Source organism: Choloepus didactylus, chromosome 5 (genome assembly GCF_015220235.1).
Source record: "Choloepus didactylus isolate mChoDid1 chromosome 5, mChoDid1.pri, whole genome shotgun sequence".
NCBI lineage: Eukaryota > Metazoa > Chordata > Mammalia > Pilosa > Megalonychidae > Choloepus > Choloepus didactylus.
The window spans coordinates 52,700,727-52,719,986 of NC_051311.1; the positions used below are offsets into that span (position 1 = coordinate 52,700,727).

Here is a 19,260-nt window from a genome sequence, read left to right on the forward strand (position 1 = left end):
TTCATACAATGTTTGTCCTTTTGTGTCTGAGTATTTTCACTCAACATGTCTTCAAGGTTCATCCATGTTGTTGCATGAATGAATCAGATCTTCATTCCTTGTTAATGCCAAATGATATTCAATATTTTGCTTACCCATTCGTCTGTTGGTGGACACTTGGGTTGCTTCCATCCTTTGGCAATTGTGAATAATGCTGCTATGAACATCAGTGTACAAATACCTGTTCGAGTCTCTGCTTTCAATTCTTTGCAGTTATGGGATTGCCAGGTCATATGGCAGTTCTATATTTGCCTTTCTGAGGAATTGCCAAGGTCTCTTCCACAGTGGCTGCACCATTTTACCTTGCCAGGAGCAACGAATGAGTATTTCTATTTCTCTGCATCCTCTCCAACAGTTATTATTTTCTGCTTTTTTTGTTTTTGTTTTTAAATAGTAACCATACTAATGGGTGTAAAAAGGTATCTCCTACTAGTTTTGATTCTTATTTCCCTGATAGCTAATTTTGTTGAGCATCTTTTAGCATGCTTTCTGGTCATTTATAGCTTCTTTGGATATATCTCTACTCAAGTCTTTTGTCCATTTTTAAATTAGGTTATCTTTTGTTGTTAAGTTGAAGGATTTCTTTTTATATTCTGGATATTAAATCTTGATCAGATATGTGGTTTCCAAATATTTTCTCCCATCATGCAGGTTATTGTTTTACTTTCATGATAAAGTCCTTTGAGGAACAAAAGTATTTAGTTTTGATGAGGTCCCATTTTTCTATTTTTAATTTCATTGCTTATTCTTTGGGTGAAAAGTCTGAGTATTGCCCAACACAAGGTCCTGAAAATGCTTCCCTACAATATTTTCTTCGAGGAGTTTGATTGTTCTGGCTCCTATATTTAGGTATTTGATCCATTTTGAGTTAGTTTTTGTATACGGTGTGTTGGGGTCCTCCTACCTTTCTTTCTTCCTTTTTTTTTTGCAAATAGAGATCCAGTTTTCTCAGAACCCCTTGTTGTAGAGACTGTTCTTTCTCATTTGAGAGGTCTTTGCCCTGTTGTTGGAAATCAGTTGGCCACAAATGTGAGGGCCTATTTGTGAGCTCTAAATTTGATTTCATTGACTGTCCTTGTGCCACAACCATGCATTTTTGATTAATGTGTCTTTGTAATAATTTTTAATATGGGGAAGTGTGAGTACTCCAATTTCATTCTTCTTTTTCAAGAGGGATTTATCTATTTGGAGTCCCTTACCCTTTCATATAAATTTGATTGGCTTTTCCATTTCATCAAAGAAGTTTGTTGGAATTTTGATTGGGTCTCTAATGAATCTGTAAATTACTTCGGGTAGGTGTATCAGTTTGTGTATATTGTGTCCCCCAGAAAAGGCCATGTTCTTTGATGCAATCTTGTGTGGGCAGACATATGTATTAGTGTTCATTAGATTGTAATTCTTTGAGTGTTTCCATAGAGATGTGGCCCACCCAACTATAGGTGATAACTGTGATTGGATAATTTCCATGGAGGTGTGGCTCTGCCCATTCAGCATGGGTCTTGATGAGTTTACTAGAGCACTATATAAGCTTGGACGGGAGTGAGCATGCTACAGCCAAGAGGGACACTTTGAAGAAGCACAGAAGCTGAGAGAGGAACTGCAGATGAGAGACAGTTTGAAGATGGCCATTGAAAACAGACTCTTGCTCTGGAGAAGCTAAGAGAGGACAAATGCCCCAAGAGCAACTGAGAGTGACATTCTGAAGAGGAGCTCTGGCCTAGCGAGGAATGTGCTGGGAGAAAGCTATTTTGAAACCAGAACTTGGAGCAGACACCAGCCACGTGCCTTCCCAGCTAACAGAGGTTTTCTGGACACAATTGGCCATCCTCCAGTGAAGGTACCTGATTACTGATGCCTTACCTTGGATACTTTATGGCCTTAAGACTGTAAGTTTGTAACCAAATAAACCCCCTTTATAAAAGCCAACCCATTTCTGGTGTTTTGTGTTCTGGCAGCATTAGCAAACTAAAACAGTGGGCTAGGCCCAAATCCATGAATATGGAATATCCTTCCATTTATTTAGGTCTTCTTTGATTTCTTTTAGCAATGTTTTGTAGTTTTCTGTGTATGAGTCCTTTACATCCTTGGTTAGATTTATTCCTAGATATTTGATTCTTTCTGTTGCTATTGTGAATGGATGTTTTTGTTCTTGATTTTGTCTTCTAATTGTTCATTGCTTGTGTTTATAAACACTACTGATTTGGGGGTGTTGGTCTTATATCCTGCCACTTTGATGAATACACTTATAAGCTCTAGGAGTTTTGTTGCGGATTTTTCAGAAAATTCTGTATATAGGAACATATCATCTACAAATAGGGAAAATTTTACTTCTTCCTTTCCAATTTGGATGCCTTTTATTTCTTTTTGTTCCCTAATTGTAGTGGCAAGAACTTCTAGTATAGCATTGAATAACAGTGGTGACATGAACATCCTTGTCTTTTTCCTGATCTTAGAGGGAAAGCTTTTAGTCTTTCACCATTAAGGATGATGTTAGCTGTGGGCCCTTTATTATGTTGAGGAAATTTCCTCTATTCCTAGTAATATAATTGTTTTTATCATGAAGGAGTCCTGGATTTTGTCAATGCCTTTGTGCATCAGTTGAGATGATCATGCACTTTCTCCCCCTTCATTCTGTTAATGTAGCGTATTACATCATTTTCTTATGTTGAACCAACTTTGTCTACCAAAGATAAATCCCACTTGATCATGGTGGATGTTTCTTTCAATGTGCTGTTGGATACAGTTTGCTAGTGTTTTGTTGAGGATTTTTGCATCTACATTCAAGACAGATATTTGTTTTGTAGTTTTCTTTTCTTGTGGTATATTTATCTGACTTTGGTATGAGGGTGGTGTTGGTCTCACAGAATGAATTAGGGAGTGTTCCCACCTGTTCAAGTTTTTGGGAGAGTTTGAGCAGAATTAGGGTTAAATCTTCTTGGCATGCTTGGTAGAATTCCCCCATGAAGCCACCTGGTCCTGGGCTTTTCTTTGTTGGGAGAATTTTGATGACTGATTCAACCTCTCTGAGTAATTGGTTTTCTGAGATCATCTATTATTCTTCCTTCAGTGTAGGTAGTTTGTGTGTTTCTAAGCATTTATCCATTTCATCTATGTGATCTAATTTATTCATGTAGCATTGTTCATAGTATCTTCTTACAGTCTTTCCTATTTCAGTGGGTATGGTAGTAGTCCCCCTTTTCATTTCTGATTTTAGTTATTTATAGCCCCTCTTATTTTTTTCTTTGTTAATCTAGTTAAAGGTTTGTTGATTTTATTGATCTTTTCAAAGAGCCAACTTTTGATTCTTTTAATTCTCTCTACTTTTTTTTTTTTCTATTCATCTATCTCTGCTCTAATCTTTGTTATTTCCTTCTTTCTGCTTGCTTTGGGTTTAGTTTGCTATTCTTTTTCTAATTTTTCCAGTTTTGAGGTTATGTGCCTGATTTGAAGTCTTTCTTCTTTCTAAAATAAGCATTTAGAGATATAAATTTTTTTCTCAGCTCTGCCTTCATTGCATCCCATAAATTTTGGTATGTTGTATTTTCATTTTCATTCACCTCAAGATATTTTCTACTTTTGCTTCTGATTTCCTCTTTAATTCAATGGCTGTTTAAGAGTAGTTGTTTAATTTCCTCATATTTGTGAATTTTCCATTTCTCCCTCTGTTATTTATTTCTGGCTTCATTCTTTTGTGGTTAGAGAATACACATTGTATGATTTCAATATTCTTGAAGTTATTGAGACTTGTTTTGTGACCCAACTTATGGTCTATCCTGGAGACTGATCCATGTGCACTTGAGAAGAATGTGTATTTTATTTTTGTTGGGTGAAGCATTATTCAACACATATCTGTTAGGCCTAGTTGATTTAGAGTATTGTTCAAGTCTTCTACCTTCTTATTGATCTTCCAATTAGTTGTTCTATCCATTATTGAGAGTGTGTATTAAAGTCTCCTAGTATTTAAGTAGAACCACCAATCTCTCCCTTTAATTTTGTCAGTATTTGCTTCATATATTCTGTGGCTCTGCTGTTAGGTGCATATGTATTTATAATTGTTGCATCTTCCTGTTGAATTTTCCACTTTATCAGTATGTGATGACTATCTTTGTCCTTCATAACTGTTTTTGACTTAAAGTCAATTTTATCTGATATTGGTATAGCTGTACCAGCTCTCTTTTGGTTACTACTTGCATGGTATAATTTTTTCCATCATTTCCCTATCAACCTACTTGTACCTTTGAATTTAATGTGAGTCTCTTACAGGCAGCATATTGTTAGTTCATGCTTTTTTCTCCATTCTGCCAATCTCTGCCTTTTGACTAGAGAGTTTAATCCATTTACCTTTAAACTCACTACTGGTAATACAGGACATTCTTCTGTCATTTTATTATTTAACTTTTGTAAGTTTTATACCTTTTTGGTCCTTCACTTACATTAATGTCTACTTTTATATTTATTTGCTTTTTTGTGTGTTGTACCACATTGAGTGCTGTCTCATTTCTAGCTGACTATATTTTTCATTTATTTTTCTTGTGGTTACCATGGGGTTAAAATTTAACATCCTAAATATATTACCATCATATTTGGTTTGAAACCAACCCAACTTCAATAGCATGCATATAGGCTCTTTCTATACCCCTCTGTCCAATCACCATTGTTTTGTACATGTTACCACTTATACCTTTCTACATTGTCTGTTCAAAACCACAGATTTATCATTATTTTGCATGAATTTGCATTTTAGCTCCTGTATGAAGTAAAAAGTAGAGTTACATACAAAACAATACACTATAATAATAATGGTATTAATAGTTACCTTAATGGCTAACTTTAGTGCAAGTCTTTCTTTATGTCACTTTGAACCACTGCAGTGTCCTTCCCTTTCAGGCTGAAGAATTCCCTTTAGCATGGCTTGTAGGGCTGGTTTAGGGGCGGTGAATTCCCTCAGCTTTTGTTTTTAGAGAATGTTTTAATCTCTCCCTCATTTTTGAAAGAAAGTCTCACTGAATATGAAATGCTTGGCTGGCAGTTGTTGTCTTTCAGCAATTTAACTGTTTCAACCCACTGTTTTCTTGCCTCCATGATTTCTATGGGACTCCTTTGTACAAAACAAGCTGCTTTTTTCTTGCAGCTTTCAGAACTCTCTTCTTGTCCTTTACATTTGATAATGTGATCAGTATATGATGGGGTATATTTTTCTTCACGTTTATCCTGTTTGTTGTTCTCTTAGCTTCTTGGATGTGCATATTTATATGTTTTGCTAAGTTTGGTAAGTTCTTTCTCATTATTTCTTTGAATAGTCCTTCTTCCCCTTTCTCTCTTTCTTTTCCTTCTGGGACTCCCCTAATGATATATTGGTGTGCTTCATGGTGCCCCATAGTTGCTTTATTCTATTTCCACTTTTAATACTTCGTTTTTCTTTCTGCTCCAAAGCCTGACTCATTTCGAGTGTCTTGTCTTCAAGTTCACTTCTGCCAGCTCCTATCTGCTCTTGAAATCCCCCTGGGCATTTTTCATTTCAGTTATTGCGGTCTTCAACCCCAGTAGCTCTGTTTGTTTCCTTTTTCAAATTTCTCTTTACTTAGACTTTCTTTTTTTTTTTTTCATTTTTATTGAGATTGTTCAGATACCATACAATTATCCAAAGATCCAAAGTGTACAATCACTTGCCCCTGAGTACCCTCATACAGCTGTGCATCCATCACCACACTTAATTTTTGTTCAATTTTTAGAAACTTTTCATTTCTCCAGACAAGAAATAAAGTGAAAGATGAAAAAAGAAAAAAAGAAAAGGAAACTCTAAACCTCCCCTATCTCTAACCAACCCCCCTCAGTTGTTGACTCCTAGTATTGATATAGTACGTTTGTTACTGTTTATGAAAAAGTGTTGAAATACTACTAACTGTAGTATATAGTTTGTAATAGGTATATAGTTCTTCCCTATATGCCCCTCTATTATTAACTTCTAATTGTATTGTACTTAGCCTTTCATATTGCTCATTCATTGCTTTCTGGATACCCTTTAGTTCTTTCTCTGTGTTTTCCTTCATCTCCTTGAGCATATTGAAGATCATTTTTTAAAACACTTTGTTCTGTATGTCTATATACTTGTCTTCTTCACTGGTATTTTTGTATTTTTATCCTTTCTTTGGATAGACTATCATTTCTTTGTTTATCTTGTATTCTTTTTTTGCACACTGTACATTTTAATAAGTTAAGGTGTTAACTCTGGGATTTCCTGTTGAGTTGTCTGTTTCTTGGTTTTATAACCAGCTTGTGCTAAGAAAGAGATTTTCCTGAACTTTGGCCCTCCTATCAGGAATATCTGCCCACAGTGAATGCAGTGTGCAGGGCTTTCCCTGTCTTTCTGGGCCTGTGTCTGGGCTTTTGCTTGTTAGTTGCATTGGAGTTACTCTGTTTACATGAGTTTTTTTGTCCCTTCTATTTCCCAGGAGGCAGACCTCCCTCTCTGGGATGTTGAGTGTTTGAGGCGTGCAGGTCTTTGTCCCAGACTGTCTGCCTCCATAGTTTTTTACACTCCTTTTGCTGTGTCCAGGTGTCTTTGCCTGTAGAGTAAATTCTGGGAGGCGGGGCATGCTGGAGAGGACTTTCCCATGTCAGTCTTTCCCAGCCAAAACAGGGCCAGGGACCCAAAAAGGGGGCACAGACCAGTTCCAAAGTGCTCTGGGGAAGGGATCAGGAAGGGTGTCAAGAGCTTCTCTGACTGCTCCCCAAAGTTGAGCTTTCCTGGCCTGCTCAGCAAATACCACCCTTCAATTGTCCCCTGCAGCCCTGAGGAAGTGCAGTGCCTTTGAGTTTCCACTGTCACCACCTGTGTGGGGTGGGTTGAGACAGTGGCTGCCACCGCCATGTCTGGGCAGGATGAAATGATGGCGGCCCTCAAAGCTGGGCCCCCAGCAATCTGAATTCACAGATCACAGCCATGATCAGTGATCAGCTGTGCCCATCACTTGTCTTAGGGAAGATGATTTTTATGTCCCTTTCCTGGCCCCACAGCTGCTCGCTGTGAGTAGGGGATGGGTGTCACCCCATAGAGAGCAATTTATTGTTCTTTACCATAATTTATGAGCCTCTTCCTCCTGCTCTTCCTTGGATACTATATAGTGTTCTTCTGGCCTCAGGAGTTTCAAAATTGTGTTTCAGACTGTTTCTGCCTGCTTAATATTTGTTTTGGTGGCAGGACTGAGTCCTGGAACTCTCCACTCCACCATTCCCACTGAGTCTGTTTGTTTCAACCATGCATATTTATCACTTTGATAACATTTTTTAAAATCAGAAAAGAAATTGTCAACTCAGATGAGCCTTTCTTGATACCCATTCTAATGCAAGTGCTTCTTAAACCTCCACAACCATCTTCTCTCCATGTGTATGTTCTTTACTTTTATGTTAGTTATAATAATTTATAATTCTATAGTTATTTAGTTGTATATTATCCTCTACCAGACTTAAGTTTAAGGAAAGTAGGAATCACTCTGTTTTGTCCACCACTTTATTTATTATTATTATTATTTTTAACCTGAAATAACTGTATTGCTTCCAACATGTCCCCACCATACCCCAAGATGTTCACCACTTTAAATCCAAGGTCCTAGGGAAGATGTGTTTATTTAATAAGTACCATCTCCTTTACTAACAAACATATCAGGATTGAGGGAAACCAGTTCTTTTTAAGTGAAGAAAAATAAAAATTTTTTTCCCCTGTATTTAGTGAATTAAACATCTTGCTTTCTCCTAACAATTTTTTTTCTCTGTATAGTTGGAAAATAAAAGGACCTAGAACTTTAGAAATAAGTGAATTAATTTTCTAAAAATCTAGCTCCCTTCAGGCAGATATTTTTTATGATCCATGAGATCGCATTCTTTCCATTTAGAATCCCATCCTGTTACATTCCAGAACAGGAATCCTAATCTGGAAAAAATGTAACTGTTCACATTATGCAGTTCAATGTCACATGCTGCTTGGGTTGAGCAGGTCTGACTCATCAGATTTGGGCAGTTGGCAGGATGTCAACCACTTCTGAAATGTTCTTTGGGATTGAAACTGAGAGGAGAAAGTGGACAGTCATGGAAGAGCTTAGTTCATCCATGGTAATTTTCTCTGAGGGAGAAGGTGTGGAAGGGCCAGGGTAGCAGGCAATAGCTAGCTCTCACAGGAGAGGAAGTTGATGTAAAAAGAAGCAAGTTCTATTTAGTTAAGGAGAGATATAAGCATTTACTTTTTAGTGGTGGAAGTAATTAATTAATTCTGGTTGGTTTTGCTGGTTTGAATATATTATGTCCCTCAGAAAAGCCATTTTCTTTAATGCATTATTGTGTGGAGATGTGACTCAGCCAACTGTGGGCAAGAACTTTGATTAGATGATTTCCACGGGGGTGTTACCCTGTCCATTCAGGGCAGGTCTTGATTAGATCACTGGAGTACTTTAAGAGAAGCTAAGAGACAACACAGACCCAGATGCTTGGAGATATTTGGAGATGCCAACCCAGAGTTTGCTCTGGAGAAGCTAAGAGAGGACCCCCAAATGCTTAGATTCACAGGAGCTGAAGAAGCTGAGAGACAAGCCCAGAGACATTTTGGAGAAAGGCATTTTAAAACCAGAACCTATTAGCAAAGGATCAGCAGACACCAGCCACGTGCCTTCCCAGCTAACAGAGGTATTCCAGACGCCATTGGCCTTTCTTCAGTGACGATATCCTCTTGTTGATGCCTTAGTTTGGACACTTTTATGGCCACAGAACTGTAAATTTGTAGCATAATAACCCCCCTTTATAAAAGCCAGTCTGTTCCTTGTGTTTTGCATAGTAACAGCATTAGCAAACTGGAACATTGGCTTTGAGTACTTCTTATAGTCTTTAGGTATTTATTGCTCTCTGAATCTTCCCTTTGGCTTGCTGTAGTATGGCATTTAGCTGCAAGGCTTCAGTTGCTACATTCTGAACTTCTTATTGTATCAATGATAGCTATTGGGACATTCCTTCCCTAGCCCACAAATGAAGTAAAACTGATGTCAAGCAAACATCAGTATTTTATTTCCTTAATATATATATTTAATATCCATTGATTGCAAAGTATGTAATCCATCATCTTTAGATGATGTGTCCCTCATGGAGGAAATGAATGGTTCATTCTAGGCTATAGCTACACAATTGCTACAGAAATCTTATGGTTATAATCAGTGTTTCCTTCAGCCATACGTGTGTGTGTGTGTGTGTGTGCATGCATGTGTATGTCTCAAATGGGGTCATCGTAACAATAACAAAAGAGCTTTGTTTCTCTGAGTACCTCCCTATTTGCAGAATATTAAGAATATTAAGAACTAATTCTCTTCAATTGTTCAAGAATCTCTGGGGGATGTGTGGTGTGTGTTTGTGAATGCAGTTCTCTCAGCTGTCCTCTCCACCTGCACATCCTCAAAGGCACATTCTCCAAGTTCTAGTGTGGTATCCTCCATTTGTTCTTTTCTTGTTCTGACTGCTGCTGTGTAGTGCTCTGTTGATGCTTCTCAATTTAAAATTTAGACTCTTTTGTTTCATTGTTGGGCGAAGATATGTTCTATCTGAGCCACCCAAAGTCCCAGTTGTTATGGAGCAGAGATGAGCCATTCTCACATGCTCTGCCTGAACTCCTGATCCACAAAATTATTAATAAAATGAAATGATTGTTGCTTTTCACCATTAAGTTCTGTGGTGGTTAGTTACACAGCAAGAGATGGCTGGAACAGGGAGAATGTCCCCTGGCCTCCACTTATGTACCTAATGTTACACAGGCTGAAAAACAGTGTTCCCTGCACCCTCAGAGCTCAGCAGAGATTTTAGGGAAACAGCTGTCCTTAGACCTCTGGCAGGAGTCCTTGGGCTGGGGGCTGAGAGAAATAGGTTAGAGAAGATGTGAGCAGCATGTATACTGCTTTATTCAAAATTGCTCAGTTGAACAATCACCCACAACAGGGAGAACAAGAAACAAAAACAGAATCTCTGGAGAGAAAAACACAAGTTACTTATAAAAAACTGGGAATTAGAATGTCATCAGATTTTTGAACAATACCCTTGAAAGCTTAAAGATATTAGAAAATTAGCTTCAAACTTCTGAGTGGAAATGATTTTCAACTTAGAATTCTATATACCCTGCAGACTACCAATCAAGTGGGAAGATAGAATAAAAACATTTTGAAAATAGAAAAATTAGAAAAAATTATATCTCTATGTAAGTTTTTTCAATTAAGTATTTAAATACACATCAAAATAAATTAAAAAAAGAAAGAGAAAGACATTGGATACAAGAAATAAGAGATTCAATACAGAAATAGCAAAGGGGAATCTTAAGATGCTAGCCATAGAGCATATCTAGAGAGCAACCAGTCTAGATTAGAGCAAGAGATTGCTAAACTCCAGGTCTGGGCTAAAACAAAACAAAAGAAAACAAAAAGAACTGCCAAACTATCTGACAAGTTTAACAATGTAAAAATTTGTATGGAAGGTATTTTACAGAACTCTTGAAAGTTGTAGGAAGACGTAGTTGTTCAAAGAAAATTAACTCCAGAAAAAAATTGAAAATTGTTCAAGGAAGAAAATATAATCTTACTACACCTTTGACTTAGCAGGGAACAATAATTATATAGTCACAATCATTATAGGGGAAAAATTAAAATGGGGATAAAAGTTATAAAGAGTGGAGGTGGGGGAGGAAAAAAAGAATTTTGAGTGAGCTAAATCTTTATCTACCATAATAGTAAGTCAATGGGTAGTGTTTAAAATGCATGACTCTAGAGGTTATAAATATATTTATGGATAGAAATATGGATAAGTGCCAGAAGAAATAGTTAAATGAGCTGAAATGTTTTCTTCTTAGGAATGGCATGAGGGAAGGAAGGCAGTAAAGAGCAAAGCAATGCTGTTTTGTGATACAAACTTTTTAGCACTATATACATTTTTAAACTACATACATGAAATACTTTGATAAATGTGAAAAAAAAATTGACCTTGGGCCCATGTGTATGTACATTAAAAATAGTATTAGGAGTTCTTTAAAATGAAAAGTACCTTCTTTTCTGACTATAAAAGTAATATTTTGTTGTTTAAGAAATAAAAATATACAAAAATGCTCAGTGAAGATAAAAATAATCTGTAATTCCATGACATAGAGACAATCACTATTAGCATTCCAGTGTATTTTTTTATCTGTGTATGTAAATATTTTTAAATGAATTTATTGAATAAGGTGAATCTGGCAGAATACTAATATGACACATATTTATTTTTCCTCAAAATCTTCGCTTTAACATATTACATTGACTCATTTTTTCCCTATTCATTACTGATACTATGGAAGGTCCTATAACCTTTGGTTCAATTTCAGTTATTAAATCACTTTTATCCCAGGTTAAAACTTTAATCTCATTTTTAATAAAGCCATATCTTCATCCAGGCTTTGGCTTAAGGGATTTGGAGTACAGAAAGGGATATGTTCCTCTCTTTCATTCTTTCTCACCATCCCCCAATACATTTTGGTTCCTTCTTCTCCATCATTGGGATAGGGAAAAAGACTTAAGGAAAAGGGCAAATAGCATTGCATCTAACTGGATGTGTGACTAAGTGCCTTCTCTCTTGATTCCATTGTAATCAGTCAACAGTGGGTGCAGGGCAGGTACCAAAACACTGACTTTCCTGGGGTAGTTCATGTGAGAGTTCTCTGTGGGCCGCAGGAAGAGTCTGCCCACTGCACACTTGAAGTAGGAGATCCACTGTACCTCAGATTCTGCGAGACCTCCCTCAGATTCTCCTAGTAGCCCGACCTTTTGTGTTAATACCTGCAGGATGACTTAAGCCTGGTGTCTTAGTTTGCCAGAGCTGCGAAGACAAATAGCATACAAGGGGTTGATGTACATAACAAGAATTTATTGGTTCATTGTTTTAGAAGCTAGAAATCCCAAATCAAGATGTTGGGAAAACATACTTTCTCTAGGAGTCTGTAGCATTCTGATTTTGGCTTGCCATAATTCTTAGCATTCCTTGGCTTGCATCTCTGTCTCTTGCAGCATAGCGATGTCCATGGTTTCCTCCTGTGGTTTTCTCTGACTTCTGGCTTCTACATCCTCTGGCTTCTTTCAGTTTCTTGTTTTTCTTTATTAGCCCTTCAGTAATACCAGTTAAGGCCCACCTGATTCAGTTTGGACACACTGAGATAGGATCTTAAGATCCTGTTCAGCCTGACTCACCTTAACATGTTCAAAGATACTGCTTACAAATGAGTTCACACCCATGGAAATGAAGATTAAGAATATGTCATTTGTTGGGGTACATGATTAAGGGCTACCTTAAAAGGTGTCCACTTACCCATGGGAAACTCATTTATTCTTTCCTAGTTCCAACTGTGGCAATTTAGACACTAGTATAGTGTCTCTTCAGAGGAATCTGGCCACCAAAAAAATCTGAGGCAAAGAATTAGAGATGCCAAGGGAAAAGGCCATCTTGCTTCCCAATGACTTTCTTATTATCAGCTGCAGTTGCCATGAATCCCAGAGGGGTTGCTATTGTTGAAAACATTCCTGAGAATCTAACAGACATAACCTTATAAAAATTAATCCTGTGAGATAGCTACTGTTTATCCCTGAGACCCCTTGAGTATCTTGTGTTTTTCCTTGCCCACAAATTCTAGTTCAATGAATAAATCAAAGTAGACAAAAATGTCACTGCTATCAGAACCATAACTAAAAGATAAATATATATAAATAAACAGGATATATGTTTTCAAAGGAAATAAAAGAGCCAGGAAGTTAAAAAATAGAATAAACTAAAACACAGTACTTTAATGGTTAAAAAATAGTTCACAGGATATTTTTCTTTCACTATTATACTAGTTTGTATATATTATGTCCCACCAAAAGCCAGATTCTTTAATGCAATCTTGTGGGGGCAGATGTGTGTTTTTTATGTTGGAATCCTTTGACTGTTTCCATGGAGATGTGACTCAAACAACTGTGAATGAAATGCTTGATTGGATTATTTCCATGGAGTTATGGACCCTGCCTATTCAGAGTTGGTCTTGATTTAGTCACAGGAAATAACCCAATCAAAGGTTCCACCCTAATTGGCAAACTAATAACCCTGCCCCCACAAGACTGCATTAAAGAACATGGCTTTTGTGGGGGACACAATAGATTCAAGCCAGCATGCTGATCAAGTGGGATGTCCTCCAAAATGCCATGTTCTTTAATGCAGTCTTGTGGAGGTAGACATATTAGTGTTGATTAGTTTGGAATCCTTTGAGTGTTTCCATGGATATGTGACTCAATCAACTGTGAGTGAAATGTTTGGATAATTTCTATGGAGGTATGGACACCCCCCTGCCCATTCAGGGTGGGTCTTGATTTAATCACTGGAGTCCTGTAAAAGCTGACAAACAGAAGGACCTAAGAGCAGCTGAGAGGGACATTTTGGAGAGATTTTGGAGATGGCCACTGAAAGCAGACTTTTGTTGACACTTTGGAAATGCTAGCCCAGTGTTTGCTCCAGAGAAGCTAAGAGAGGACAAAATGCCCCAAGAGCAACATTTTGAAGAATGCACAGGAGCTGAGAGAGTAGCTGGAACACAATGAGGGATCAGCAGACGCCAGCCATGTGCCTTCCCAGCTAACAGGTTTTCTGGACACAATTGGCCTTCCTTCAGTGAAGGTATACTCATGTTGATGCCTTAATATGGACATTTTCATGGCCTTCAGACTGTAAATTTGTAACTGTTAGGCAGAAGTCCCCACCCCCAACACACACACAACCCGCCTCTAGCAAATATCCCAAGAAGCTCCCCACACCCACAAGGAACGTGACTGTTTGCATGGAGCCTACCCTTAGCTGATGTGACGGTTTGAGCAAAAACAAAAATTTTCCACAACATAATAACCTCCCTGCTTGAACCCCAGACCTTGAGTAAACCAATCCCCTAATGTCAACTTCTCCCTATGTTATCCACCAATAATTATCCCCCCAACCTCCCTCCCAAAAGCTATAAAATTATACTCCCGCTTTTGTTAGGGGCTGTCGCCATTTTTTGGCTTCAGCCTGCCTGCGCATAAATAAAACGTTCTCTGATTGACTTTCGGTCTTTTCTCTTCCCAGTCAAAAAACCTACCAGTAACCAAATAAACCCCTTTTATAAAAGCCAATCCTTTTCTGGTATTTCGCATAATGGCAGCATTAGCAAACCATAACAACTATCTTCACTGTCACACTCCATTAATGTTAGACAACTCTTAAGATTTGATTTGTGAAAGGTTTAACATTTAATTTATTTTAAAATTAGGTTTATTGAGGTATACCTTTTACATTATAAAATGTACTCTTTTTAGTGTACATTTCCATGAGTTTTGAAAAGTGTACAAAGTCTTATAATTGCCACTAGAATCAGGATACAGAACAGTTCCATGACCCCCCAAAATTCCTTCTTGTCCCTTTATAGCTAATTCTTCCCCAACTCCCAGTCACCGTTAACTACTGATCTGTTTCCTAAACCCTATTCTTTTGTCTTTTCCATAATGTGACATTGGTGGAGTCATATTGTATGTAGCCTTTCCAACTTGGCTTCTTTCTCTTAGGCATTTGATATTCATCCATATCATTTCATTATGTATTACAACAGTTTGCTCCATTTATTACTGAATAATATTTTATTGTACGAATGCACCCCAGTTTGTTTCAGATGTGTTGGTTTGTATATATTATGTCCTCCAGAAAAACAGCAACATTTTGGAGAATGCCACTTTGAAACGCAACCTGAGCAAGCGGATGCCAGCCACATGCCTTCAAGCTGACAGAGGTTTTCTGGGCACCAATGTCCATCATTCATTGAAGGTACCCTACTGATGCCTTACCATGGACACTTTATGGCCGTAAGACTGTAACTGTGTAACCAAATAAACCCCCTTTATAAAAGCCAATCCATTTCTGGTATTTTGCATAACAGCAGAATTAGCAAACCAGAACAAAGGACATGCAGGTTGTTTACAGTTTTGGTAATTATGAATAATGTTCACATAAATTTCATATAGGTTGTTGTGTGAACATAAGTTTTCATTTAATCTAGGAGTCAGATTGTTGGGTCCTATGTAAGTGTATGTTTAACTTTATAAGGAACCGCCAAAGTATTTTGCAAAATGCTGCTACAAATTTGTCTTCTTACCAGCAATGTATGGAAGTTCCAGTTATTCTCATCCTTGTTCACACATGATATTGCAAACATTTCTGTAGCTATACTAATAGGTGGGTAGTGGTATCTCATTGTGATTTTAATTTGCAGTTTCCTAATGACTGATGCTCTTGAGAATCTCTTCATGTATTTATTTGTTATTTATCTCTTCTTTGGTAAAGTGTCTGTTCAATCTTTTGTCTTTTTTTAAAATTTAGGTTGTTCGGTCTTATTACTGAGTTTTGATAATTGTTTATGCATTTTTGAAGTACAGTTTATCAATTTTTTCTTTCACGGATCATGTTTTTGGTTTCAGGTCTAAGTAATATTTGCCTAACCTGAAGTTACAAAGTTTCTTTTTCCTATGTCTTCTTCTCAAAGTTTTATAGTTTTGGGTTTTGGGTTTAGGTGTATAACTCTATTTAGAGTTAGTTTTTATATATGGTGCATGCATGGATCAAGGTTCACATTTTTGCACATGGATGTCCAATTATTTCAGGACTACTTTTTGGATAGAATCTCTTTTTTTTCACTGAGAACCTTTTTCATGTTTTGGAAATGTGTTTGGATCTACTTCTGGGCTCACTATTCTGTTTCATTGTTTCATTGATCTAAGTGTCTTTCCTTGCACCCGTACCACACTGACCTGATCCTGGAGTTTAAGTAGCATGAGTCATCCAACTTCATTATTTTTTTTTCCAGATTGTCTTGGCTATTCTAGTTTTTTTACCTTTTCATTTAAATTTTAGAATCAGCTTTCAATTTCTATCAAAAATCCTGCTGTAATTTTGATTGATGTTGCATTGAACATATAGATCAATTTATGGAAAATTGACATTTAACAATATTGAACACTTATCTCTCTCCATTATTTATGTCTTCTTTGGTTTTCTCCATCAGTGTTTTGTAGCTTTCAGCATACAGCGTACAGATCTTGCATATATGTTGTTCCATTTATATCTAAATATTACATGTTTTTTGGTATATTGTAATTGTTGCTCTTAAATTTTCAATTTCAAATTATTTATAACTAGTATTTTAAAATGCTATTGATTTTTGTATATTTACTTCATATCTTGGGAACCTTTAAAAACCTAATGAACAAATAATTTATAGTATTGTTCAATGAGAGCACAAGAAACATAAACCACTGAATTTATTAACACAAAATCTTATATTTATTCCATAAAACAACAGAAGAAATACTTATAAAAATCTCTAAAATTTGACCATGCTTTCCTCATCATCTGTATTTAGGTGACAACCATCCTTAGCTGCCTTGTTTTTAGTTTAACGCTGAAAGTCCTACATCTCAGAGAACCCCTCAGTTCTGGGCAAAACAGGACAATTGGCCAGCCTATCTTTGTTCTTTTTTTTGCAATTAGAAAGGGACCGTTAAATTGGCCACTTGGCCTAAGTAGGGAGAAAGATTCACGTGGATAGCCTCACATACATCATATTCAACTCCTTCTGCTGCTTTCACTTTCAAGCCCAATGAGGAGTTGGAGAAGGTATCAGGTCAGAGTCATCATTTAGCTACAAAGGGACACAAAGTAATAAATAACAAAAATACTGCTTTCTCTGATATCTCTTTGGGTATTCACCCTTATTGCTGACTTTGAGATGAGCTGGCCCTCTAGGACCCGGTAGGCCAATGAAGGATTTAAGTACCTACTGAAAAAATGTGTCAGCAGAAAAAAATTTATTTTGTTAGTTGGCTAGGAAATGCATAGAATTTAAATATATTATTATTTATTTAGAACCCTAGATATCACTGGGAGTATATGTTTCATTATATTGTCAAATGACCCTGATTAACAATCAGTTTCCAGATTCTCATTCTAAACTGCATAATCCCAAGAAAGAGGTTTCAAATACCACTCTGGGAACTTCTCCAATAAAGCACTTTAAATGTCGGGTATAACCAAATAAATATCAGTGAAAATGAAGAGTATCAAGTAAGGAAAAAAACTGCTATGGATAGCAAAAAGGATAAATAACGAATCAATAGTTGAAAATGGCAAAATTATGTCAAAGATTAAGAACAAAACAAGGCAACTAAGAAGAGAAAAACAATAAAAAGTACAGATCATTGAAAGAATAAGAAATAAACTGGAACACAACATAATAAAATACAAAGAGGATTTAAAAGGAGCTCATAGGTACATATATCGGAAATAAGTAAAGAAAAATATCAGTGGGAGGGAGTAATATCCAGGACCCAAGTCAGCAGCTCTGGGTAGAGAGAATGGCAGGATGCTCTAGCTGGCTGCTCTCCGGAGCATATCCCCAAAATAATTTTGAAAAACTGTTTATCTATCATGTTTTAAGGGTTGACACCTAAAATTTTTATTATAATTTTAGATGCTACACAGGATATAATTCCCAGCATGTTGCCTGCTTTGACATTTTGAAATAAAACATTTATATCACTTAAAAAAAAAAAAAAAAAACAAACCCTTGCATATCCAATACAATCTAAATATCTTAGCAATTCGATGCGCACGATCATTCATTTAAAAAATACATGATTTCTGCCTCCGGACTTTTCTGGGGCCAGCAGCCGTGGGCTCGGTGTCCAACCAGCAGTTTGCAGGTGGCTGCGCCAAGGCTGCCGCGGCGGAGGGGCGAGAGAATGTGGCCCTGGAGGCAGAGGAGCCGCAGCTGCTGCAAGGTGCCAGCATCTGTAAGTAGTTCAACGTGCGCCTGGGGTTCGGCTTCCAATCCATGACCGCCCTTGCCAGGGTCGCGCTGGAACCCCCAGTGGACGTCTTTGTGCATCAGAGTAAGCTGCGCATGGAGGGCTTCCGAAGCCTGAAAGACGGTGAGGCAATGGAGTTCACCTTTAAGAAGTCTGCCAAGGGCCTGGAATCTATCCATCACTGGACCTGGTGGGGTGTTCTGTATTGGGAGTGAGAGGTGGCCAAAGGGGAAGAACATGCAGAAGTGCCAATCTAAAGGAGATGGGTGCTACAACTGTGGAGGTCTAGACCATCATGCAAAGGAATGCAAGCTGCCACCACAGTCCGAGATATGTCACTTCTGCCAGAGTATCAGTCATGTGGTGGCTTCATGTCCACTGAAGGCTCAGATCCCCAGCTCACAGGGAAAGTCCTCCTACTTTCAGGAGAAAGAAGAGATCTGCAGTCCTGCCCTGCTCCGAGAGGCCCAGAATTGAGCTACAGCATGTGGGGATCCTTTTGCGATCAGGAGTTCCAAGAAGCAGACATCTGCAGAGTGGAGAAAGTGGGATAGGGTGGGTAGGGGGCAGCTGGCACTGTTGTGTATCTCAGGCTGGGGTCCATAGCATCACCCCCTCCTCCTTCTTGGTGGGGGAAGGAGGTGAGGCAAAGGAACTCCAACCATGGTCTCTCCAAATACAAGTGAGGGCTTTTGGGAGAAATACCCCTAGAACCCACATGAAATACCCTAGAATCTCTAGTTTTTTGACAGTGTCCTGGATAGGGAAGTTTTCCTTTGAAAGAGGGTTTCTAAAAATTTCTCATGCCAGAGTGAAAAAATGAGAGCAGATTGATGGACCCAACCCAGGAGGAGCCACCACATTCTGTGTGTGTGGGGGGGGGATCTCTCAGGGGTAGGGCAGAGTTTTTACATGTCTTGTCTCATAACTCTTTCTTGGGACAGGATGCTGAGAACTGTCGTAAGCAGTGGGTTGTGATGATAGGCAAAAGTGGTGGTTGGTGGGACAGCTGCAGACCTACTAATTCCTAAGCTCACTCCTACCCCATTCTGGGCCAATATGATTTCATTTATTTGCTCCCTTGGATAACTGTACCTTGAGTCCCACTTTCTCCAGGATGCCAACTGCACTAGCTGTGTTCAAAGGATATATGTTGTGCATTTTAACTATTTTTTTCTTAATGTAAATATTCTGGTTTTGTATTTTTGTATATTTTAATCTAAGGTGCTCATTCTTGCACTGTGTTCTCAGGTACATGAGCATTCTCAGGTATAAGTTGGCAGCAGCTCCAGGTCTGCACAGCAGGAATACTTTTTTATTG

General features: G+C 37.8%; 1 pseudogene; it reads left to right on the plus strand.

Annotated features, from left to right (window-relative positions):
- Positions 1-18,416, plus strand: part of LOC119535298 — a 91,227-nt pseudogene extending 72,811 nt beyond the window's left edge.
- The last annotated feature ends 844 nt before the right edge of the window (positions 18,417-19,260 follow it).